Below are 27,900 nucleotides of genomic sequence, written 5' to 3'. Positions count from 1 at the left end.
TGTTGGGTCAGGACACAAACGGTGAAGGCTAGTTTAGCAGGTGGGAAGTACCAGAATAGAAGAAAACGCGGGGCCGCCACAGCGCTTCAAGCGCGGCAAAGCGGCCAGGTGGGACTTCACGGGACTTGCTTGGGTGCACGGTTTTATAGCAAAGCCCAGCTGGATTGAGCAGAGCCTGTACAAAGATACAGAAAAGCAGTTAAATACAGACACTTTCCTAATAGTTTTACACTAATAGTGCTTGAGGCAAAGTCACTGAAGGGCAGATCACCTTATGGGGACTGTAGTTGTAGGTAGAAGAGCCGTTGTATATCTGAGGCAACAAAATGAAGCAGCCAGAGCATAGAGTCGCGGCCAAGTGGGACTTCACTGGACTTGTCAGCTTCAGTTCAACCGCAAGGGTTCAATGCTAGTCAATGTCCATCTCCTTCTCATGGAGTTAGTGCTGTCTAAGTTGTGGGATTTTCAAATTGGAGGATATTTTGATAACTTATATTTATTGTTATTTTTAAACACAATTCCAGAAACTGCACATCTTGCTGTACATTTATTATTCTTTCCACTTGTTATTTAATACCTATGGAAGACTCTGAGATGGGCACATTATGGGGATTGAATGAAGTGGTGTTGCTCATCTCTGTGGCAGCACTGAGATGTCTGAGTTTTGTATTTTTACTTTAATTCACCCACTGGGACAGCATTACTGTATACCTGAGCATTTGATATATCCAGGGACGTTTTCAGATTGGTGTTGGATTGTACATTCGATCTGCTGCTATTTGGTACTAGCATAACTGCTCAGTAATTCTTCCATTCATTACACTTATTTAGCACACAAAACCCATGGGGATCAAGGCGCTGTTACAACCTGGTACTCTTACATTGTGGGAGAGGTAAGGGTTGTAATCAGGTAACAGAAGAGGATATATCAGTAGCGCTATGTGAACAGCCAGATTTTCAGTGCTTTTCTAAAGGCTCAGTAGGGGAGTTCTGCTCTCAAGTGAGGTGGGAGAGAGTTCCATTTTCATGCGGCCACAGCGGGGAATCTAGAGCCTCCACTCCTAGAAAACTTGAATTTAAGCATGTCAAGTCTGTGGGTATAGGCTCTTCTGATTGGTCTGCAAGACTGGGCTTTGGCAAAGCTTTCGGCGAGGTATGGTGGTGCAGTTTGACAGGCATACGTGTGAGATTGACAGAGTTTTGAAAATGAGCCTTTCCTCAATTGGCAGCCAGTGGGCATTCCTTCTTGCTTCTGAGATGTGGTCTTTTTGGGGGATACCGAGGGCCGCCCTGATTGCATTGTTCTGTATCACTTGAAGTTTGTGAATGTTCTGGGCAGAGGTTCCAGCAAAGAGGGCATTGCAGTAATCCAGTCTAGCTCTGGCGATCGCTCTTGCAATAGTGAGGTGGTTGGCCTGGGCTAAGAAAGGTCTGGACACATAAATGAGATTTGTCGTTCAGGTAGCGGATGTGGCAATGGCATTGACCTGCCGTGCCAGGGAGAGTGAGGAATCCAGGTAGACTCCTAGGGTCTAGGTGGAGGCTGGAACCTGTAAATTGTCAATACTGAAGTTGGCGTATTGTGAGAGAGGTATTTAAGGACTGATAGGGGGGCAGACTATCAATATCCCAGTCTTTAATAAGAAAGGCTGTTAGTAGCCATCCACACCTGATGCCTGAGTAGATAGTATTTAGGGTATGGGAGTCCTCCTGATGGTTTCCGGTTCGGGGTCGCAAGGTTTGAGTATCATCAGCATAGTTGGTGTAGGATATGCTGATGGAATCCAGGATGTCAAACAAAGGTTTTGTAAAAATATTGTATAGTGTTGGGGAGTCACAAGAGCCTTGGGACACTCCACAATAGATGGAGGCAGAGGTGGCACTGGCGGTGTCCGAGAAGACATGCATAGTTCTGTCAGATAAGAAGGAGGCTACCCAGAATGTAGCATTTTCTGAGAAATTGGCAGCTGAGGTGATGTTGTGACAGAGAATATTGTGGTCTACCAAGTCAAAGGCAGCAGCGCAATCTAGTAAGAGGAGGAGTTCCGGCTTGCCTTTCATCTGTGATGGAGTCCAGTGGATTGTTAAGGTCTAGTAGGGCAGATTCTGTTCCATGAGCAGGCCTGAAGCTTGATTGGCGTAGCCCCAGTATCTGGTTAGATTCTAGGTATTGTTGGGTTTGAAGATAAGCAATTCTATCAAGGATCTTGTGTTGGAATGGGGCTGTGGTGAAGGGGTGGTAGTTGTTGGATGAGGCTGGTTCAAGTGAGGACCCAGAATTCCTTTAAAGAGATGGGAACCATATTGGATTAAAGGATGTGTTGACAAAGCTGGTGATGAAAGAGATGAGAATTTCAGCACATTCTTCAATGATGGGGGCAGAGCATGTGTCTTCTTTACATCTTGAAGGTTTAAGACTTTTAAGGATGTTACCTACTTTGTTTTACGAAACCTGATGGAACTGAAATGGGTCTAGTTTGGAAAGCCAGATAGTGGTAGCGTGGGAGGCTGGGTTGTGATAGAGATTTATTTAATCACAATTTTGTCTTGGAGGGTGGCCACTTATTTTAGAAGGGCTTCTTGGAAGCTCATGCACCAGATTTTATCTTTAGTGATTCCATGTGGGGGCAGATGCTGGGGTTTCTAGTTCCTTGGGGATGGAGAAGAGCTCTATCGTGTTGGTGTTAGCTTTAACACGTCTCTTGTTGTATGAAGAATCTTTAGCCTGATTAATGGCTAATCTGTAGGATTTAGCTGCAGACATAAATAGATCTTAAAGGGTGTTAGTTTGGTGTTTTTTTCTAAGATGCTTCAGCCTGACACTTCTTAGCTCTCAGGATTTGGAGGTCATCTGTAAACCATGAGTTGGTGTGCGAGAGAGTTGTAGCCTTGTGTGGGGCCAAAGCGGCAACTGTGTTAACTACGCTCTCTACGTCTGATTGATACTTCGCTTGCCAAGCACTCTTGGAAGACATGATTTGCGACTGGATGTCAGGCAGCAATCCACGTACAAATTTGTCTACAAATAATCTTTTCCCAGACTCTGTGCCTAAGTCTTGTCCACTGAAATCCGAGAATACCTGTTCGAACCGATTAAAGAACATGGTAGCACCCTCAGACTTCCCTTGGACACAAGCAGTAAGCTTGTCCCAAATAATTCTTTTTTCAGGAATTATAGTTTTCAATTTTGCAACTATTCTATTATTTCTTTATAGAACCCTGTCAGATTTTTCCTAATTTCGGGAATAGATTGTCTAATGGTGTTAACCTCCTGTCTTGAGAACGGGACGTGAACAAAGTGAGACACAGAGTGTGCAGGGATTTCCTGAGCAACTGTACCCGCTGCAACATTAGCGGGGATCTCAACCTTTGGGAAGAATGTCGGAGGAACCTCTCTCATAGGCAACTGAGAAGTAGGCAACTCCGAATGCTTACTATGCAACAGAGCTAAATCGAGCGCTAAAGCAGCCGAAGAAGTGTCAAATGAAAAAGCCCTCTTGTATATACTGAATAACTCTGTGGGACAACAAATCTTTCTTTTTACACACTCATCCTGTAGGTATTCTACCATTACCTGTATCACTTTCCTCTGCATTTCTGGCGTATACTGAGTATATGTGTCATATACTTCAACAGGAGTTATCAATTTGTCTGAGATCCATCTAATCGCGTCTTTCATGCAAATTCGCATTTCCTCGGATATCGGTTCACGACAAGGGAGGAACCGTTTCTGCACATACATAATGTCCAAACTATCTTCATCTTAATCCTCATTCTGTAACCTTTCCAACTCCTTTCTATACTCAAATACCCTCTCAACATGCTCTTGTACTCTCTCCGCAGTGTCTCTAGAGAACGCTAAGGTGTTCAGATCCCTCAATCCTTGTGGGAGATCTGTATTGTGTAATCTGTCCCACATTACACACAAATTAATCCCCAATTCCTCAATAAAAACATTTTTCTCAGGAAAATTGTCCATATTAGAAAGTGTGGCGAAAACATTAGCTTGATCATCCCTCTACATACAATGCTTAGCCCATGCAATCAACTCACGTTTCTTCTCTGGAGGTTCAGTATTACGAGTGACAACCCTTGATCCTGCTCCCTGATCTACTACAAGCGGTATAGGATCACTTTGAAGAGGGAGAGTAGGCATGTTCAACGGAGGTGTTATCACTGGCGCAACGGGCAAAAGTGGAGGAGCAACAACAAAAGGAGGAGCAACAACTGGAGGAAGAGGAACAGCAGGAGGAATGATAGGAGCAGCAGGAGGAGCAGGAGGAGGAATAACAGCTGGAAGAGGCAAACCAGCAGGAAGAGGAACATACGGAGGTGGCGCAGTGGCACCAGGCCTTCGTTCATTTAACAATTTGTCGATAAGTTAATCGGAAACATGAATGTCTTTAGAAGGATAGATTTTCTAGATACCAAGTGAGAAAACCCTATCCATATTCTTAGCTGACTCAGATTGTTTATCTTGGTCATATAAAAATGATTTTTCGGCGTTCGTCTTATGACTGCACACATGCTTTTCTCTACTCTTAAACTGCTTCAAAGCGTCTTTCTTTCAATTCTGTAATACATCAAATGCTGCAGGTCTAGCCTTTTTCTTTAATAATATAGATTCTAAATACTCAATACGAGGGATTTCAAAACTACCATTGATTGGCAACTGAAGCTCGGAAGCATGTCTAGTTTATCTGTGCCAAATAGCATTAAACACTATACTATGAATGCCATGCTTACAGTACATAGTACAAGACGGCGACCCCTCCTGTGGTGCCGGACGGCTAAATTCCAAAGGTTGTCTATCACCACGGAATAACGCCCTGAAGCAGGCAGACAATTTCCCAGGCATGTCAGAATACTGATGGTACCTGGTCAATAATTGTACTTGCAAGCACAATACCCCAAAACAAATTATCAGGATACTTAAGAATCGGGTCACGACTCACCTGATCAAGCCTAAGGATGTCCGATCGGATTTCAAAGTTTTCTAACAAATTTTACCTCGTGTTTGGTGATTTCGGCAAATCTGCCCGCCTGGATAAGTGGACCCTCGTCAAGATGCCGACTCGGACTGTGTGCTCACCATCCAGGGATTGGGCCGTCCAGAACTGCTGAGGTGTCGCATCTCATTCAGGAAAAGGGCCACTTTTACACTGTCCGATCCCGGTCCGATAGCCGCGTCAACCTTCAACGAGCTGGCATCAATCTTGAGGGTCCCTTTTCGGGCACCATCTGTGAAAGCAAAAAGAAGATATCGAGGCTGAGTACCCCAATAGGAAATACACCAAACGCGGGTTCAAAAGATACACAGATCTTTATTCTACAAATGAACAGTTTCAAAGGACAAAGCAACAGATAGCTATCAGGCCCTCAGTACAACACAGTGAAATACCAGCCCTGTTCGGTGTGTTCAGTGAGTGGGACTGTACATCAGAATAGTCTCACCTTTTATACACTCCAGAACATGATGTCCAACCCACTTGTAAATTAATGAATCTCGGATATAGAGTTTGCGCCAAGTTTTTTTCTAATTTATGCATCCATACAATTAGGGGTTATCCTTAATACATTCGCCAACAAGTTACAATAGCAACAGTGTGTCTTTGGATTTCATATTGAGCCTTCGTGCACATTTACACAATATAGTTAAACAAGTGTTCACATTAGATGCTCAATCAGTATTGTGCACAATATATGTTCATGGTTTAGCTTCGTTGGTACAGGTAATCATCTATACACAGGTCAACGAAGGACAAGGTCTCAGTACATGACCCTAACATTTGGCCTGCGGGCAGTTTACATATTAACTTGTACACAGAGGCCATATATATATATATACACACGATCTAGCGGGTATAATATGATTTCCCATTCGACACATCCACATACACACCACTACCACCGCCACTCCTACTTAACCTGCGCACTGCCATGCAGCTATGCAGCAACAAATTGCAACAGTGATCATAATGTATTGTATGTATTGTAAATGGACATAGAAAACACTCTCTCCTGCACCCCTGTGCACTTTGATTCACTTACTGTGGGCATCCCCACTTCCATTCACAAAGTACTTTGCCACTGCCAACCTACCCACATTCTGGTCGCAACACTATCCCTACAGAAAACAATCTGCACATACCACACTATACAAGAACCACCCTGTACCGAATGTAGAGTGAAATATGCACTCCTGCAGTGGGTATGTTGCAGCCCTGACTGGCCTATAGGGAACTCTGGAGATGTCCCAGTGGGCCTCTGCACCCTAGGCCTCTTTTGTGTGATAGTTCCAAATTATCTCATAGGAAAAGCATTGGGCTTGCTGAAAATGTGTCTTATGGGGCCACTTTGAGATATTTTTCCAGGGCCTCTTTTGGTCCCCAGTAATTATTTCCAGGGCCTATTGTAGTTTCGAGTCCACCACTGTGCCATACAGCCTACGGCCTACAGCCTTTGCCCATGCAACCAATAGTCAAATCCTTCAACAAACCCACCGCACCTTCATTCACTCATGCATCCCACCAAGTCAACAACTCCCACTTTCCATATGCAGCGCACAGCCACCCGCGCTCCCACCCTATGTCATGTGCAAATCACTCCCCTCCTGCAATTCACCTGCCACCACTCTCCACGAAAAGAGATTGCCTCAAACAGGTAGCGTCAGAAGCTATGGGGCCGTTACGACAGCTGCCTCCAATGACCACACACAGTAATTGCCTACATATGTCACATTAACCACTTCTCACTCCCCCACCCATCCCCTCCCTTATTGATGCCAATGCATTCCATACAGTAAATCTTCCAGACCCTTCCGCCGCCACACTGTCCTTTGATACACCATGGCAGCTTTCCCCAAAAATGTTGAGGTACACCACGCTTCCCTCCAGCTAACCACCGGCCACGTCCAAAGTTCTCTGACAGCATGCCGTACCGCGAGCCACTGACACTTCTGTCCATGGAGCGAACAGGGAAATGGGTCCGCGTAGCGGACCCAGATATCACATATTCTTTGGGACATACATTTCAGGGGGAGCAAAGTAATACGCTGCCATTTGGCCATGCACCCAACACTCTATGCCCTGGCCACAACCACTGCAGCATATCACACTTATAGTTGCTTATAACTTTGGGTCAAAAACACATTTATAAGGAACAAAGTTATAAGATACTATGGGTGTGATATGCTACGATGGGTGTGGCCAGGGCATAGAGTGTATAAAATACTTACTGTTTGGTTTATTAACTGGAGTACATATATTTCTTGTTAATTTCTGTGATAAAAGAAAATATCATGTTAGTATTAGTATTTTGTAATGACTTTTGACATTGTAAAATCAACATTTTTTTTTTTTTACCCTCATATTTAGTAGATTAGAAACCAGAGTACTGTGCAATTTGCTCAGTTTCTGTGTTCGTTGCTAAAATCATTGGGTCTGTGGGAGAAAACAAAATCCATGATGGATTAAAAAAAAACTTTTTCTGTTATGCTACAGTTTATTTGTTTGTTTGTTTTCAGTGTTCACTTGTTGTTTCTGGGTAATGCTTTATACATTGGCTTGTTGCATTTTTTTGGAGCAGTAACATATTATTTATTTGTTTGGATATTATAAAATTTTGGAGCAGTTAGATACCAGTAGGTGTATTCTAACTTCCTATTTTTTAATATATTTTAGTGGCATTGATTTATCTGTTGGATATTGTTAAATTTCGGGACAGTTAGATACCAATTGGCGTATTCTAACTGTCTATTTTTTTATATATTTTAGCGGTATTGATTTATCTGTTTGGATATGGTTACATTTTGGGACAGTTAGATACCAATTGGCGTATTCAAACTGTCTATTTTTTACTCTAATTTGCGGGTATTCATTTATCTGATTAGTTGTTGTAGAATCTTTGGGCAGTTAGATAGCTTTTGGAATATTTTAACAGTTTAAATTGTTTTACTACAAGTTTACTTAGGGTTTAAGTACAGTTTAGTTATCAAATTTTGGTTTTAAGAACATTAAATAAGCGTTTGTAAGATTTGCTGGTAATCTCTGCTTTAGAGTAATGGTACTATCATGACATTGAAACCATCCACATTTCTTTTTTATATATGCAGTGTAGTGCCCTGAATTGGTTGTGGCTCCTGCTTGGTAGATTATACCTATTGTTGTGAAGGTTTTCTTACCAAGTGATATTTGACCATGTGTGAATCCAGTCAGCTTGCAGTTGTTTTTGGTACCATCTGCATTGTAACGTAGAAGCATTAGTATTACGTATTTACTATCTGTTTGTATTAGTAACGTGGAGCGATTATCTGAATTGCAGGTAGAACATAATCTACCATGGTTTGCATTTTATACAAGTTGCTGAAATGGAATGGATTCACAATTAGGTATTGATATATATACAAAGCGTTCATTGGGGATTTCTTCTTGTGTCACATTGTTGCAGAGAGTGCATGTATGTTTCCACATGTATGACATTTGGAAGATTTCATTTATAGCTATGTTTTTGTTTTCCAGTACTTGTAGTAAGTACATTAGAAATTCTTGTGGATCTTCCTGTGAGTTTATAGTGAATTTCACCATTCCAGCACAGTAGTCCAATTGTTGTCTTATTCCATAAACACTATGGGGCCGATTCATGGAACAAACGTGCGCTGAAAATCTTGGCGCAAGCAGGTGCAAGCATGAAAAAACAGGTGCACGCGATTCATGGAAGTCCCTGCGCGTGTTTTCCTTGGGATGTGCGCCAAACCCGAGCGTGGCGCACACGGGCACACACATCATTGCAACAGCTCAAACGCTGTGCGCGACACACACAGGGAAAGCACACAACGTCTGCGCACACACCAAAAAGGGGGCGGGACACGGGGCGTAACACGCGGAATGGGGAACAACGCATGAAAAAAAAGGCGTAACTGGGGAAGTACTGCTGGGAAGTACACGGAACGCCCAAACGCACGCGAACCGCACGTATTCATGGAATTGAATACGGCAAACCCGCGCACGGGCAAAGACACGCAAAGGCCTAAACATGTCCGCCACACGAAGGCAGGAAGTAGCGTTCCTGCGCATTACAAAAGTGTGCGCAAACAAAAAGCACGTACCTACAGCTATGATGAATGTCCCATACTGTGGCCCCCTAGGATAAATGACGTGTACGCAACACACAGGCACCCCATAAAAAGAAGAAAAAAAGACAAGCGCCCCCAGTAGCCCACATGCGTGCAAAAATGACACATGTAGTACGGTGTGGCAGCCAGGAGCCCAAATAAAACGTATGCGATCAACGCACAGGCCAGTATGGCCGTAAAAAAAAGGGGTGCGACAAACACGGACATCCGCTGTGTAAAAAATAGCGTGTGCGTGTATTTCGGGGGTGCGCGGGAAGTTTCACATGCGATAGGCCCTGTGTGAGTGGGGTACGTGTATTAGTGTGGTTCGCGGGAAGTTTTAGACCCGATAGGCCCTGTGCGAGTGGGGTACGTGCATTACTGGGGTTCGCGGGAAGCTTCACACGCGATAGGCCCTGTGCGAGTGGGGTACGTGTATTACTGGGGTGCGCGGGAAGTTTCACACGCGATTGGCCCTGTGCGAGTGGGGTACGTGTATTTCGGGGGTGTGCGGGGAGTCCTACACATGAATTGGCAGTGTGGGTCCTCCCAGGTGTTCCCTCTACACCCTCCACGGCCCCTGCAGGCAGCCCACACCACAGGGGACTACCCTGCACCCCTGGTCATGTCCCGCAGGCAGCCCATCCACCATGGGCATGCCCCCCAGCCAAGCCACATGTCAGCTGGCACTACTGATCACCAACTCATGTCCCCCAGCACCCCCACCCCCCAGCAGTGCGGGGCACCTTCCAGCAGGCCCCCACTCATGTCCCACTCATGTCCCCCTGCACCCCCACCCCCCAGCAGTGCAGGCTACCTGCCAGCAGGCCCCAATCATGTCCCACTCATGTCCCCCTGCACCCCCACCTCCCAGCAGTGCAGGGCACCTGCCAGCAGGCCCCCACGCATGTCCCCCTGCACCCCCACCCCCAGCAGTGCAGGGCACCTGCCAGCAGGCCCCCACGCATGTCCCCCTGCACCCCCATCCCCCAGCAGTGCAGGGCACCTGCCAGCAGGCCCCCACTCATGTCAAACTCATGTCCCCCTGCACCCCCACCCCCCAGCAGTGCAGGGCACCTGCCAGCAGGCCCCCACTCATGTCCCCCTGCACCCCATTTCGCGTGTGAAACTTCCTGCGAACCCCAGTAATACACGTACCCCACTCGCACAGGGTCCTACGCGTGTGAAGTAGGACCCACGGCATGGTTAGTTAAACAGGGAAGCAGAGAGCAATTGGTGGGAGCCGTGGAAGCAGAACTTCCCCTGCAATACCGAGAGTTCACCAAGGTATTTGACAAAAGAGGGGCAGAACAATTACCTCCCCATCAACCTTATGATTGTGTCATTGAATTGGAGGAGGGGGCAAAGCTACCCTGCAGTAGAATCTATGCCCTTACAGAGACAGAAAATAAACATTTAAGAGAGTATTTGGATGAAATGTTAGAGAAGGGGTTCATTAGACATTCCACATCCCCGGTCTCTTCTCCTTTGTTTTTTTGTTTAAAAAAAAGAGGGGACATTACACACTTGTTTTGACTATCGCGCCTTGAACAAGGTAACCATTAAGAATAGGTTTCCATTGCCTCTAATTTCAGTGTTACTGGATCAGGTGCTTGCAGCGAAAATGTACACTAAATTGGATTTAAGAGGAGAATATCACTTGATAAGAGTAAAAGAGGGGGATGAGTGGAAGACGGCATTTTGGACAAAATTTGGATTGTTCGAATACTTGGTTATGCCGTTTGGATTATGCAATTCTCCTGCGGCATTTCAATTCTTTATGGAAGAAGTGTTGAGGGACTTTATTAATGTATTTGTTATAGTGTACATTGATGATATTTTGATTTATTCAGTTTCAGAGGAACCGCATGTTCAACATGTGAGGGCAGTGTTTCAGAGGTTGCAGGAGTATCAGCTTTGTGTAAAACTGGAGAAATGTGCTTTTCACACTAGGCAAGTGGAATTTCTGGGGTTCATACTAACTCCAGAGGGTGTAGTGATGGATGCCAAGAAGGTACAGGCTGTGACAGATTGGCCATCACCACAATGCATCAAGGACATCCAATCATTTTTAGGATTTTATCGGCGTTTTATTAGTAATTTCTCAGCATTAGTAACGCCGATTACTAGACTTCTCAAGAAAGCAACACCATTCATTTGGGGTCCTGAAGCAGAAAGGGCTTTTCAGGAATTAAAGATCGCTTTTACTACTGCACCTGTGTTGAAACACCCAGACACAAATGAAGCTTTTCAAGCGGAGACAGATGTTAGCAATCTGGCGATAGGGGCAATTTTGTCACAGAAGGATAAGGAGGGGGTATGGCACCCAGTGGCCTTCTATTCTAGAAAACTATCAGGGTGTGAACAGAATTATTCTATCACGGACAAGGAATTGCTGGTTATCCGATCAGCCTTCTTAGAATGGAGGCATTACCTATTGGGGGCTAAGCATCAGGTGGTGGTGGTAACGGATCACAAGAACTTGCATACTTTAAGACTGCTCATAAACGTAGTCCCAGGCAATTACGCTGGTCTCAATACTTTAATGAATTCAATTTTGTGGTAACATTCAGACCAGGAAAGAATAACGGCAAGGCAGACGCATTGTCTAGGCAGCAAAATTTGGAGAGTGTGGTGAGTGAAGTAAGAGCAATTATTCCTCCAGAAAAAGTCATTGGAGCTATTACAAAAGATTTAATTGATGAAGTCAAGAAGGCTCTTCCCCTCCGGCAAATCCATAAGTGGCAGGCCAGTCATCCGGCAAGGAAGGTGAGGCAGGGGTTGCCGTACCATCAAGATCGATTGTTTTTACCTACTAAGGAAATACAGGGAAAAGCCCTATATTGGTGCCATAATTCTCCATTAGCGGGACACGCTGGTCAAAGGAAAATGCAAACCATGTTGGAAAAATAGTTTTGGTGGCCTACTTTGAGGCAGGATGTGGGCACATATTTATTACAATGTGAAAATTGCATGAGTAATAAATCAGATCATGTAAAAAAGAGAGGGTTATTACAACCATTACCCACACGTGAGAAAGTATGGACACACATATCAATGGATTTTATTACAGACCTTCCACTTGATAAGCAGTTTGACACCATTTGGTTAGTTGTGGATTTTCTGTCCAAGCAAGCTCATTTCATTCCTTGTGAAGGAATACCTGGAGCAGGCAAGTTAGCGGAGTTGTTCCTTCAACATGTGGTTATATTACATGGGTTGCCCAAGAGTATTGTCTCGGACAGAGGATCACAGTTTACATCAAAGTTTTGGCGAGCTTTCTGTCCCATGTTGGGAATCAACTGTGCTTTATCTACCAGTTACCACCCTCAAACCGATGGGCAGACAGAACGAGTAAATCAAACACTCGAACAATACTTGCGGGCCTATTTAGGGGATGGCCGAGAGTCTTGGGTGCAGGCATTATGGTTGGCAGAATTTACGTATAACAACACGCTGCACACTTCCTTGGGTATGTCCCCCAATGAATGTTCATTTGGACATGAGCAAAACATGATACCAGAACATTTACCTGAAGTAGAAAATGTACCAGTTTTACAAGAACGTAAACAGTTGCTTCTTAAGATCAGACAGAAAGTGCGCACGCATTTGGAACAGGCTAAGGAAACCTATAAAAAACACAGTGACAAACACAGACAGGAGAGTCCTCGCTATAAGGCAGGAGACAGAGTTTGGTTATCAACCAAGAATCTATCTATAGTAGGATCTCGTAAATGTATGCCTAGATTTATTGGACCTTATGAAATCGTTACATGTGTGTCATCTACAGCTATGAAATTGCGTTTGCCAAAGACTCTACCTATACACCCGGAGTTCCATGTGTCTTTGCTTAAACCTGCAGCTCTTGGAACGGTGATGAAAAAAACCTCCAGCCATAGTGAGAGAAGGACAAACAGAATATGAAGTAAAGCGCATTGTGGATTCCAAAAGAAGATATCAACAATTATGGTATTTGGTGCAATGGGAAGGTTACGGGCCTGAGGATTGTTCTTGGGAACCAGCACGAGATGTCCATGCTCCCAGGTTGGTTAAACAATTTCATGTACGACATCCGGGTAAACCAGGTCCTGGGAGGAGCCCTGGAAGGGGAGGTAATGTCAGGACTCAGGGCTGGCAAAGACGAGGAGTGTTTAGATATGCCTCATAAGCAGGGAAGGTCTAGAAACTACAATTCCCAGCATTCTCTGGGTCTGCGTGTAGTTCAACACGCACGCGCTTGACCAGCTGTCTGGGATTAAGGACAGGATATTAACTGGTAACGGCAGCGTGCAGGTGTGGCTTATTCTGATTCAGCGTGGAGGCAGGCACGGCGTGTGCGGAGAGGAACGATGGAGAGCAGGACTGCATGAACTACAGATTGCTGCATTTCGGAAGGAGCAGGAGAGTGCAGATAAGGATCACGGCTTTACAGTACGGGGAAAAGCACAGTGATTGCTTACATTGTTGGGAGTGATTTACAGTGGGTCGCATTTCGTCTGGGAAGTCCCGAGGGGCTCCCAGACATAAGATAAGTAGCGGCAAACATTTTTGTAATGTTGTGCTGAGAAAACAGTGTATGCGCTCATGTACTGCTGCGTTGAGAAATCCAGGGTGTTCACTCATTTACGGTTGTGTTGGGCAAACCCAGTGTGTATCAAGCAATAGTGAATCTGCATCTTTAAGGGGTGTCTATGAGTAATGAACTATTTACTGACAAAAGACTCAATATGATACATGGACATTACGTTTATCAAGTTCACCAAATCTTCACTGGTGCAGTAAACTAGTGTAGGAGGGAAATCATTTATGTTATGTGTTGCTTTGCTGCCCGAAGGGCCATGTGTCTTGTCTATCATGATGGGAAGTTCTCCTAATGTTTGTTTTCATCATGTTGCTTGCTTATGTGTTTTCTTGTGAACCAACAGGGGTTAGTACACGTAGTAAGGTGTACTAGGTAGGAAGTCAGGTTATATACGTGGTCAGTGTTACATGCTGGACAGAGTAGGGTTCTTTCCTGGTGTTTCCCCTGTCCCATCTAAAGTAGGAGTTCCTTACCCTTTTTCCGGTGTTCCTAAATTCCTCATCCTATCCACAACCTCTCCCTAACCCCTCTTCCCCCCATTGGCTGCCACGTGGCGACCTGTTTTATATATCAGGCATCTGTGCCAACCACGGTGGGAGGGTCGAGTTCATTCGGCTTCCGTGGTTCAGGGGAGAGTGTCGATCTCTCTTCCTTTCCTGTAAAGTGTGATTGTGACATTCATAGTGAGACATGATGTTTTCTACTTCTGTCATAGCTAATTCTGCCTCATTTGCTATCAGTTGTTGTGCCAGTGGTTCTTGGCTTCCTGTTACAGAAGGTTGACTACTGTCGGGAGTGTCCTTGTCTAGTTGAGCCTGGAGGTCTTCTTCGTGTTGCTGTTCATTGTGCAGCATTGTTTTGTTCTGTGTTAAGTTTACATCGGTTATAGTGCTTTCATTTGCTTTAAAAGCGTCTTAATAGGAGTCATAGATATCTAGTAACTCTTCTTCTTTTCTCCATGTTTTTTTAAAATGTTGTTGCAGGGACATGTAATATAGTTCTTTATGTTGAGGAGTTTTTAATGACAATTTGATATGATTAATTAAGTTTCATTTGGTAAGTTTCACTAAGCTGCCTTCACAATTTGTCACTATGTATCTACCTTTATTTTCATCAGGTTTTATATTATTTTTGTATGTGAAGTATTGGTCTCTCTGGTATAGACACATGGTTTCCAAAGTGGTACTTCTGTTTGGGTAGTATGTTTCTAGTAAATTGTTTTTAAAAATGTCTTGGCTGTTAGTAGCATGTTTGGTTATTGTTTCTATGTCGTCGTACGATTTGAGAACTCTTTTTCTAGATTTAGCAGGACCAAGCCATACTATATTTTCAGATTTTCCATACAAAGCAGTACCAGTTAAATGATCTGCAGCTTCATAGCAGCCACATTCTCTATGAGAGAGCATTTTTATGCCTAAGCAGTATAATTTCTGAGACAGTGTTTTGCCGATGATAGGTCATCCCAGAGGTCTTAAAGCTCTGTTTTTTTCTGCTTTGGTTAAGTAGGCTGTAACATATCGTGCAACTGCAGTGGAATTGTCTGCAATGTACTGTACATCTATGTTTGCATTCCATAAGAGGGCAATGATTGCAATGTAATCATTGATATATTTTGCTTCTTCTGTTCTTTTTATGTAATATGTGTTCTTTGGTGATTTACCTTTAAGACTATGGGCCTCATCACGAGTTGGGCGGTAATGCCGGCACTATTAGCGCCATTGCTAATAGCCCTACTGCCAAACCCCGGGCGCTATTAGCGCCGGATCACGGGTTTGGTAGAAGGGTTATTGCCCATTCCCCATTGGAGCCATTCGGGAATCCCTCATTCCCCATTGGGCCCAATGGGGAAAATTCACGCTATTACCGCCGGCGGATTTCCCGCCAGCGGTAATCACGCCAAAAATCAGCAATTTTGCCGCAGATTTCCCCCCAGCTCAGAGCTGGGGGGAAATCTGCCGAAGCCATGATCTGGCAGACCCTTAAATGCGGCAGTAATAGCGCTACGTCCACATTTAAAGGTTACTGCCAGACTCATGATGAGGCCCTATGTCTAACTGAAGACTTGAATTTGGTTACTTGACCTGTTGTTGTAACTGGTCTAGGGAAACCAAAGTGCCATTCGGTGTAGTATTTCCCTTTGTTTTTGTATTTGCAAAGACAATATTTCCCACATTTGTGTCTTTGAAATTGTAAAATTTGTGCATTAAGATCACTATTTGTTGCTTCTGATGGAATTTAACAAGTGACATATCTTTCGATAAACTGTAAAACAGTTGCATCACTGTCTTGACCAAATTTAGGAGCATCTTTAATCCATAAAAGCATGTGGATATGTGGTGCTCCTGTGGTTTGATATTCTTTTCTCAAAAATAATTGTTGCACTTCTCTAAGGGGAGGAACACTTTTATTACAAATAAAGTGCAGCATAGCAATGAAGCGATAATGGAAATATCTTGAAACATTAACAGGATCTAGACAGCAAAGTTCTCCAGGTATTAGTATATCTATGTTTGTTTTGTTTTTGTTTGAAATGCATAGGAAATCATGTAAATCCTCCCATGCATATTCTGCACAACTTAATGTAACAAACCAAGCGGGCAGACCAACGTTTCTTATCATACAACGTACATCTCCATGACGTCGGAACCAGTACTCCTTAGTACCACGCATGTTAGCTAACAGACTTGTAATGCTTGATTGTAGAACCTCATCTTTTTCTTGCACTTTTTATAGTAATTGCGTAGCTGATATATTTTGAAAATGAGTACCTGATTTCAATGTGTGTGCAACTCCGTAGCATAGAGTTGCTAGTTCACTTCACTAAATCTGGGATCTTCAGAATACTTTCATAACTAGCTAGCGGTATTCTGATGCTCTTATATGAATGAGTCTGTCATCCTACCTTCCTCTTTTCCCAGTAGGAAAGAGTAGAGGAAAAGCATGTGCTTCTATACTTTTTTCCCATATGCTGATTGGTAATCTTTTGGTTTGTCACATTTGGTATGTTTCTAGTGCATCATCTATGGTGTCATTAGAGTGTAATGGATAAATTATATAATGGTCTAAAATATTGGATACTGTAGCAGGATCTAGAAGTTCAAATTTGTTTCCTTCAAATTTTATTCAATATTAATTTCTTTGTAGTATTCAGTATTGTCTTGTAGATCTTGCAAGGCTTGTCTAACTTGATGTAAGTCTACGAGTTACTGCCAATTATTTTTGTTGTCTTTTGTAGGTACACCAACTACTAAAACAATTACTGATTGCTCTATTGGACGTTGCACTCTAAGAGTGTGCACATTTTCTTTGAGATCTAATGGTAAATAAACTACTTTCCCATGAATGACTTTCACTACTTCAGAGGGAGGTCATTTTGCTGTTTTTGGTTGAAGGCGTATTATTGCTTGAAATGGGTGCACTGTTTGCATTATGATGCTCTCATATAAATTAAGTTGTTGTTGGGGTTTTGGTAGTGGGTATAATTCCAAATTATTTGTGATAGCACGTGATGGAGTTTGGTTGTTGTCAAGTTTTGTAGTGCAGTAACTGCAAAGTATTAAGGGGTCAGTTATTTCGTATTTGTTTTCTGCTATAAGGTAGAGAGCTAATTCAAACCATTTAGAATCTTCATTGTCTTTTATTTTGTATGATAGGTCTACAGTTTTTGTGTTACTTTTATAAAAAAGTTCTGCGGCAACATACACACACATGGTTTGGTACTTCAGCTGATGTACTTTTAAATGTTAGTATTTCTTTTTTGTATCTGTTTAGTAAAAGGTTGCCATGTGTAGAATTGTTGCTAATTTGGTTTAAAGCCATTTCATTCTGTAAGTGGCTTTCACTTCCAAAATATTTTTTCTGGATATAGTCAATTTCTTCAAGTAGGTCTTTTGCTGTACCATGTAGTAGGATGTTATTTAAATGTGCTAGTGCTAAAGCAGGACTTTTAGCATAGTACAGTTTATAAACTATATTTCTTATAGTTGAATGATGTGTTGATATCCTTTTGATATCATGGAAGGTGGATTTACAAGTAGGTCCTGTAATGCAGGCCAATGAATGTCCTTGTAGTCCTGTGTACTTGCGCACTGGACAGGTATCAATATTTTGCAGCAGTTTAATTTTGATTTTGTCTTTGCTTTTTACATATTTATTGAGGAATTGGCGTAAATACTTGAAAAATTGTTTGGGAATGTTACACATTGACGTGCATGGCCATTTGTACACTAAATGTTCTGATTCAGTTGAATGGAGGGGTAATTCTAAGTTTTCAGGACATATTTTTGTAAGGAATACTTCTTGTTCCATTATGGTATTATTCACTTTTTCACAACCTCGACCACTGCTATGTATTGCAATTGTATTTGTTTGCTTTTGTTTGTACGCTTCTTCATTAAAATATGGTTTTGTGCTCGTAGTGTGATTCCATTCACCTCTGCAGATACTTACAAAGTTCTTTCTGTTGACATTTCGTTTATTGAGAAGTCTTTTTTGTAATTTAGTTATTAGTTTTGTTAGTGGTTTCATTTTGTTTAACACTAAAATAAATAACTTTCTTTTGAGAAGAATGCTTCTAAGATTAATTTCCTACGATAGGTTTTAAGGGTTGAACCTGGTTTCTCTCCTGTTTTTATAAGATTTTGAAGGACTCTGTGACGGAACATTTTGGCTAAAAAACTTTTCTTGGTATGCTTACTTTGAACTTCATCAAGATTTATAGAAGCAGTTTTATCTGTAGTGATAGCTGATTTTTTGTTAATTGTTTTCTGGTTTGTTTTACATTTTGATAGAGGAGGCAAAGTTTTTCCACTTGAAACTTCTTTTGTTTCACTAAATGACTGTATTAGCTGTTTGGTTTCAACATCTTTTACAAATTCCGCTAGATATGGATGCTTATGTTGGACACTTTTATTTTCATTTGCTCTACTTCTGTGTTGCTTTCTACGGACTTTACTTTTGGTAGGCATTATTTAGAGTCTGTTGAAGGTATGGGTTGGGGTGTTCTGCAATGTATGTGTGCTGTGTGCATTAGTGTTTGAGTAAGATGATAAAGATGTATGTAATGGTGTGTGATTGTGCATTGGGAAATACAACTAGTAGGGATGGGTTTTCTTGAATTTATATGCTACTAAACTGGGGTTCAGATGACTGAAAAAAGTAAGCTAGTGGTGTGGAGAAGTACAAATAGTAAATCTAATGTATACAATTTAAACAGTTGTTTGTTCTATAATATCCAAATTGTAGAGGTTGAGTTGGATAATTTGTGTGTCCAGAAATAGGAATTTGTGGGCCATTCTGTCTGTAAATCGCTGTTTAAAACATGGGGATTTTTGGACAGAATGGTGCACAATCTCTATTTTCAGACACAGAAATAGCATGAATTAACTTTACAGTGTGTTTCAGTAATAATACAAATATTATTGTGATATTCTACTTACTTTTTTTTTTCTAAAATGAACAGGTTAATTCTTAGTTCTTCTTTGTTCTTCAAATTCGGTTGCTTCTTTTCAGGAGAATGGTCTTCACTGTAATTGTAAAAGAAACAAATTGGTAATTTTGTTTGTATATAGCACTGTTTTTAATTTAGACATTGATTTTTTAATTGAAATCCTCAGCGCTTTCCTCAAAACCATTAAAACTATCTTATTTACATAAGATACGTCGCACAAGTTCAATACATATGATATGTTCTTAATGAACAAATTGTTTTGTAATGACTAACGTTAGCAAACAAAATATATTTACTATGTTTGTGAAATTCATAATGTACCACTGAATACCACTATTTCTGTAACTAAGCTCTTCCAGGTAATAGTGCCTCAATGTCATGCTTAAATTAAAGTAATTGAATAAATAAAGAAATAAAACTAAAATATTAAGTCAGTTTGAAAATGTGTTCATGTATTGTACAGAAAATATGCATACCTGTAGTTTATGTTCATGCATTTAGATATGCATGGAGCTGCAAGTAGAAATCTTGGAGACTTGTACAGTATTTCTTGTAGATGGTGCTTGCCAATGATATGACACTTGTACTCAGAGAGATTCACAGTACATTTGCAGCGGTGATCTATGATGATGCAGTTAGATGTAGAGGTCTTGAATGTGATTGGTGGATGGTCATGTGACTTCTTAGCTACATCCAATGTGGGAATGGCACAGAAAGTGAAGTGGAAATGGTAGTAGGGCTGTTCATGTTACGATATGTCCGTGGACATGGCGGTAGTTCGCGGACATCGGGTGTTACATCCGGGGATTTTTGGGTTCAGAAGTCATGTACATGAGAATGAGCAATGAAAGGGATTGGTCAGGAAAGTTTAGTTGGTGTGTTGTGGCAGGAGAGAGTTTCTTGGATTCTCTTTTTGCTGAGAGAACAACAGATAGCTATGGCTGTGTGTTTCAGAAAACAGATTGTTTGGATTTTGGGAGATTCATGGATACATTGGTTGAAGGTGCATGCAGAAAGCTGTGATGTAGCTGTAGATCTTGGATTTCCACATGTGGAAGTACACTGGCATGGAGTACGTGGAATGAAGAGGTTGGACTTGCTACCACTTTGTGCTACTTTGGAGACAGAGCAACATCCAGACATAATTGTAATTCATTGTGGAGGGAACAGTTTAGGACATGTGCCTGGAATTTCTTTGCAATTTTCTATGAAAGAAGGACTTGGGAAGGTCATGGACATGTTTCCTAATTCTCAAGTAATATTTTCACGGATTGCACAGAGACAAATTTGGCTTCGTTCTTCTTCATTTGGTCCACAAATGGAAAAAGCAAGGCGCAATGTTAATAAGGCTGTTTTTGCCTTTCTACGATATTTTGGCATGTCCTCTTTTCATAATAAACATATTATGTTTCGTAGTACATACATTTTTCGCAGAGATGGAGTCCATCTTATTTATGCTGACAATCAGATTTATTTGGACAAAAATACAAAATGCATTACGACCTTTTTTAGATTTACAGCATCCATTTTGAAGTAGGTGTTAAGTATTTATAATTTTTGAAATACAAACACCTCCCAAAGGCTCTTTTCAGAGCCACCACTTCCTACCACAGAAAATTGCAATGGTTATGATAGGGTATCAACCCAATTGTTTTGATGTCTGCGAAATGTCTGCGGACTTCTAAAAAATACAAAGGGCCCTGCTTCATTTATTTTCACTTCTATTTTTTAACTGTGAAAGGCGGCACTGAAAAGAGCCTTATTTTTTTTTATATTTTTGTAATTTTGTATTTTTTTGGGGGGTTTTTATACACGACACACTAGGAGAGGAGGGGAAAGGAGGGTAAAGGGGGGACACCAACCACAGGGATAAGAAAGGGCGAGCTGAGAGAGGAAGATGTAGAGTGGGTTTTATTTGGGTAGTGAAAAGGTCTTCTCATGCTCTGAGAGTCTCAAAAGCACTGCGAAGTCGCTCCCCCCTGCAGAGTACTGTGTCACAGTACATATATACAACTGTGACCTTCGAAAGGTAAGGGTCGTCAGAATTCTGTATGGCCTGTGAGGCAGCTTGAGGAAGACGCTGTCCCACAGAGGTGGTCGTTGTGGTGACAGTATCAGAAACAGAGGATGAAGTAAAGGAAATCAACCTACTACGTTCTTCGCAAGGTACAATCTTGCGAATAGCCCCAAAGTGAAATGACCTCAGGTGTCGCTTCATGGTCGTGGTCCCAAAGCTGTACGAACTTTGCCTCCCCACGACTGAGTATCATTTTGCACTCATTGCAGGTGACACGGTTCGCACGAGCCTTAGGACCATTCCCATGAATGGTAAACAACCGCCACACCCAAGACTCACACCTAGTGCGGGTAGTAGGGATTTCCTCTACCTCATTCTCCTCATCCTTTTCTTCCTCCTCTGCATCCTCACTCCTGTTCCTCTCTTCAGGCCCTTGGGAAGATGGTGGTGGTGGAGGGGGTGGGGGTGGTGCTGAGGCAGATATAGCACCGGGTGGCAGCAGTGCCGCCATGGTTGCCATCAGGTTGTTGATGGTCTGAAGAATAGTCAGAAACACAATGAGAATAAGGTCTAGGGCATGGTCTTTTATAGGGGGGCTTGTACGCGGTCTGCGGACATGCGCGATGTCCGCGGACAGATCGAACACAATAAATGGGTTCAAAAAGTTTCAAAAGGTATGTAGAAACTCATGATTACTATGTGGGACTTGTGCCATGATGAGTTTTTATGGAAAAATATTGTGGATTACTCGAAAATGTACTTTTAATTTGTTCGGGGACACAAACAGTGTCCGCATTCAGAACATACGATTAACGTGGGAGCGGTCATATGATCCCTTCACGAACATGTCCGCGAAGGAAGCCCCTGTCCGCAGGACACCAAATGCACGGACATTGGTTTGCGCATGCGCGTTGATGTTCTATGGACACTGTTCGGGGCCTGAAGTAATTAAAAGTGCGTCACACATCAAACGAACATTTCTGGACATCGCATGTGTTCTAGAACAGTTTAAACTTGCTAGCGAACACTACGGACATATATAGTGTTCTTTAGGACACTTCCATTTTGGTTTAATTACAAACATTTCAGGACACCAATTGTGTTCTTAGAACAGTTTCAACTTGCTAGCGAACAGGATGGACAGGTATAGTGTTCTTAAGGACACCTCCATTTTCAGTTATTTACGAACATTTCAGAACACCCACACTGTCCGCGGACACCTACATTGCTTTAAAAAAATAAAAAACGGGAAATAATTACAACACAATATAAAAATGTAACTTTATTTAACATATATTAATAATTTATGACAGAGAAGGTGAGGCAGAAACGGAAACAAAAACAGGAGAATTAGGGGTTTCAACATGATTGGTATCAGGTGAAGAAGGGATGGAAGTCTCATCAAAACGTTTTGGGTTATGGAGAGGGTTTGGGGATAATTGACTGGGATATGGTGAGGGGGACAAGTATATGTTGGACAATGGTATGAAGTTTTTGTTTTAAAATGATCCTCAACAAAAGTTTTCAAATTATTAAAATTGGTCAACAATAAATCCATTTTTTCTTTTATGCTGTCAAGCGTGTTTTCCATAACAGTTTCTTCAGAGATATTTTCTATTTTGGTATGCTCTGTACAAAAAAGAAATATATATGTTAAATATATATAAAATAATAACAATTAAATGGTTTATATTGTAAGTGTGTACCATTAGCTTCACTATCTTCTGACATTTCGTCATGTGGGAAGTGCTCCTCTAGCCATTTCCGAGTACTAGACATTTCTGTGAGAAAAAAAAAAAGATTATAATATTTTTTTTAATCTAATACAGAAAGTTTATAAATATATGAGTCAAATGAAGTACACTTTCTATTTCAAGTAAGATATGTTCTGAGTACTCTGTAGGTCTGGTCTTGGTCTTAGTTCTGGAGTGTCTGTGAGGTAATTATGTTGGAAGCCAATTTATCTTCTTTTGGTATATTCCATTTTAGAACATATTGGGCCTCATTACGACCCAGGTGTTGGACCATGGTGCTAATAGCACCATGGTCTGTGCCGGTAACTTACCGACTCCGAGATGGCGGTATGGGGAATTACCACCCCATTCCGAGGTTGGCGGGCGGTAATTCCCCATGCCGCCATGGCCCTTCCCCACTCCCATTTTTGCCCCATAGGGCTCAATGGGAATGGGGAAGGCGCTAATTACGGCACCGTAAATTACAGTGCCGTAATTAGCTCCTAGGTCCCTTTGTGGGTTGGTTTTTTAACGCCTGATAAAAGCAGGCGTTAAAGTGCAACCCGCAAAAGGACCTCGTAATCAAGTGTTAAGGGTTTAACGGCGCCAACACCTTTTATGGTGCCGTTAACCCCTTAACGCCTGGGTTGAAATGAGGCCCATTGTATTTAAATGAATGGTTAGTGTGGTACATGTATGGGTTACATTTCTTATGTATTACTACATATAATATGTATGTGTACTACTTTGTGAATGTTTTAATTGTTACCATGTTATAATATAACAACTAAACCTACCCCCCCCAGACTTTTTAGGTAGTAATACTGTTGTCCGAACATGTCAGCGGACATCAACAAAGTTCGCGGACATCACATTCAGTAGAAGGGGTTCAGTATGTTCCATATTACATGTACATAAAGTCAAAGTTATTGTTAAGCTTTGCTACTAAAAACCTATGAAATTCAGTGAAAAACCGTTGTTAAAGGGACGTTATGGTTAAGTTGCGCTACTAAAAACCTCTGAAATTCAGTGAAAAAAACTTTGTTAAAGGGACGTTATGATTAAGTTGTGCTACTAAAAGCCTATGAAATTCAGTGAAAAAACATTGTTAAAGGGACGTTATGGTTCCAAGTAAAACCGAAAAAGCCTTGAAATTCGTCACTTATGGTAAGCTAAGCAACGATAACTCGTGCCACCATCGTGCACTGCTAAACCTAACACCCAGGACATCAAAGATGACATCACAAATGTCATTGATGACATCACATGTCTGATGCCCCCTTTTTTCCTTTCCTGACATATCTAGGCCACATGATTTTCTTCAGCAACAGTCAGGAACTAAAAATTGTAAATGTACTATATTTAATGACTTATCCTTCAAGTATGTTCTTACAATAATTCCCTTATGGTCCAGTCATATCATATGAAACATATACATATGGGAAGACACAAACTTGAAAGACAGCAATCCTTTTTGTGCATTGAAATTATCAGTAGAGTTATCAGCACTTTCTGATAGTTTTGATGTTTTTTTACTACAGTACTTTCACTGTATGTGCTCATATTTTTTGATATGTTGTACTCACACTGTTTTCCTTAGAGTCCAGACGCATCATGTGATATGTATAGATAGGGTAAGTAACAGCTTTGAAACAGAGCAATCATTTCTCTGCATAAAGGTAATCAGTTAGGTTATGAACACTTTCTGATACCATTGCTGTTTTTTTTCTTACTTCAATTCCCTTGTCTATATTCATATTTGTATGTGGGGTTGTCTCTGTGATTTGTCTATAATAATGCAATTATGTAGTAAGTGGATTTTATTTACCTACTTATCACAAGTTTCACTGTACGTAAAACTCTAATATGAAAACAGTTATCATTTCACTATTCAACATGACAAGCTTATGAATATTGCTCCTCCATCATGTATGCTGCACACAATGCCTATATTTCTACATGAGTACCTTAGTATACTGGATTGAAGTTAATAATAGAATGCTATTTATATCAATGCATAGCTTAATGCACTGATTAGCAGTTGATATTTATTCCAATAATCTTTGACACTTTTTTTATTAACATTACACTAAGAATCCCTTGTACAGACTTTTCATGAAAGGTAAATGCACATGTGATGTCATGACATTTGTGATGTCATCTTTGATGTCCTGGGTGTTAGGCTTAGCAGTGCACAGTGGTGGCGTGAGTTTTGGTTGCTTAGCTTACCATAACTGGCGAATTTCAAGGGTTTTTCGGTTTTACTTGGAACCATAACGTCCCTTTAACAAAGTTTTTTCACTGAATTTCATAGGTTTTTAGTAGCGCAACTTAACCATAACGTCCCTTTAACAAAGTGTTATCACTGAATATATATATATATATATATATATATATATATATATATATATATATATATATATATATATATATATATATATAAATATATACAGTGAAAAACTTTGTTAAAGGGACGTTATGGTTCAAAGTAAAACCGAAAAACCCCTGAAATTCGCCAGTTATGGTAAGCTAAGCAACCATAACTCGCGCCACCACTGTGCACTGCTAAGACTAACACCCAGGACATCAAAGATGACATCACAAATGTCATTGATGACATCACTGATGACATCACATGTGCATTTACCTTTCATGAAAAGTCTGTACAAGGGATTCTTATTGTAATGTTAATTAAAAAAAAGTGTCAAGGATCATTGGAATAAATATCAAGTGCTAATTAGTGCATTAAGCAATGCATTGATATAAATAGCATTCTATAGGAGACAGACACGGGGCATGAGCGGGGGGGAGTACAGGAGACAGACATGGGGCATGAGTGAGGGGTGGGGGGCAACAGGAGAGAGACACGGGGCACGGAGCAGGACATTTCGGGGCGGCCGGTTCGGCCCGGGACGATTTGGTACGGGCGGTTCGGCGCAGGAGCCGGTTCGGCACGGCACGGTGCGACAGCCCGCGCCGAATTGTCCGCACATAAATGTCTTGCAAGTTCTTCATGGAGGCACCACAGCCACACAGAGTACACAGCCGGGCCCGCAAAGGTGGGGGCTGTGGTGCTCAGAGCAGTCTGCTCCGAGCAGCACATCCCCCACCCTCGTGAGCCCGGCAGATCAATTCTGCTCTGTGCGCCGCACCCCGGTAGGGGTAGACACACGGGGTGTGAGCGGGGGGTGCGGGAGGACTAGACACACGGGGCATGAGCGGGGGGTGGGCTGGGGGGTAGACACACGGGGCATGAGCGGGAGGGGTAGACACATGGGGCATGAGCGAGGGGTGGGTGGGAAGGGGAGACACATGAGGAATGAGCGGGGGGTGGGCAGGAGGGGGAGACACACGGGGCATGTGCAGGGGGGTGGGTGGATGTGGGAGACACACGAGGAATGAGCGGGGGGCCGGGAGGGGTGGGCGGCAGGGGTAGACACACGGGGCATGAGCGGGGGTGGCGGGAGGGGTAGACACACGGGCATGAGCGGGGGTGGGCGGGAGGGGTAGACACACGGGGGGTGGGCAGGAGGGGTAGACACACGGGGCATGAGCGGGGGGTGGGTGGGAGGGAGACACACGGGGCATGAGCGGGGGGTGGGGCGGGAGGGAGAGAGACACACGGGGCATGAGCGGGTGTGGGAGGAGAGACACACGGGGCATGAGCGGGGGTGGGCGGGAGGGGTAGACGCACGGGGCATGAGCGGGAGGTGGGCAGGAGGGGTAGACACATGGGGCATGAGCGGGGGGTGGGCAGGAGGGAGAGAGACACATGGGGCATGAGCGGGGGTGGGGGGAGGGGAGAGACACACGGAGCATGAGCGGAGGTGGGCGGGAGGGAGAGACACACAGGGCATGAGTGGGGGGGGTGGGAGGGAGAGACACACGGGGCATGAGCGGGGGGGTGGGCGGGCGGGAGAGACACACGGGGCATGAGCGGGGGGTGGGCAGGAGGGAGAGACACACAGGACATGAGCGGGGAGTGGGTGGGAGGGAGAGACACACGGGGCATGAGCGGGGGTTGGGGGGGAGGGGAGAGACACACGGGGCATGAGCGGGGGGTGGGCAGGAGGGATAGAAACACGGGGCATGAGCGGGGGGTGGGCGGGAGGGATAGACACACGGGGCATGATCGGGCGGTGGGCGGGAGGGATAGACACACAGGGCATGAGCGGGGGGTGGGCGGGAGGGATAGACACACAGGGCATGAGTGGGGGGTGGGCGGCAGGGATAGACACACCGGGCATGAGCGGGGGTTGGGGGGTGGAAGAGAGACACACGGGGCATGAGCGGGGGGTGGGGGGAGGGAGAGAGAAACACGGGGCATAAGTGGGGGTGGGGGGGAGGGCGAGAGGCACGGGGCATGGGCGGGATGGGGAGAGACACACGAGGCATGAGCGGGGGGTGGGCGGGAGGAGGAGACACACGGGGCATGAGCCGGGAGAGACATACGGGGCATGAGCGGGGGGTGGGCGGGAGTTAGAGACACACAGTGCATGAGCGGGGGGTGGGCGGGAGGGAGAGACACACGGGGCATGAGCGGGGAGTGGGTGGGAGGGAGAGACACAAGGGGCGTGCGCGGGGGTGAGGGGAGGGGAGAGACATACGGGGCATCAGTGGGGGGTGGGTGGGAGGAATAGAGACACAGGGCATGAGCGGGGGGTGGGCAGGAGGGATAGACACACGGGGCATGAGCGGGGGGTGGGCGGGTGGTTTAGACACACAGGGAATGAGCGGGGGTGGGGGGAAGAAGGGAGACACGGGGCAAGAGCGTGGAGTGGGGGGAAAAGAAAGACACAGTGCATGAGCGGGGGTGGGGGTAAACGAAGGGAGACACAGGGCATGAGCGGGGGGTGGGGGGAACAGAGGTCAACAAGGGGCATCAGAGGAGGGGGTGACAAGAGGAAGACACGGGGCATAAGCAGGGGGTGGGAGGGAACAGGAGGAAAACATGGGGCATGAGCGGGGGTGGGGGGTACAGGAGACAGACACGGGGCATGAACAGGG

The sequence above is a fragment of the Ambystoma mexicanum genome, chromosome 8 (genome assembly GCF_040938575.1).
Source record: "Ambystoma mexicanum isolate Mex_15411 chromosome 8, UKY_AmexF1_1, whole genome shotgun sequence".
Classification (NCBI taxonomy): domain Eukaryota; kingdom Metazoa; phylum Chordata; class Amphibia; order Caudata; family Ambystomatidae; genus Ambystoma; species Ambystoma mexicanum.
The sequence above is the reverse complement of the archived record's forward strand: the minus strand, read 5'-3'. Positions refer to the sequence as shown.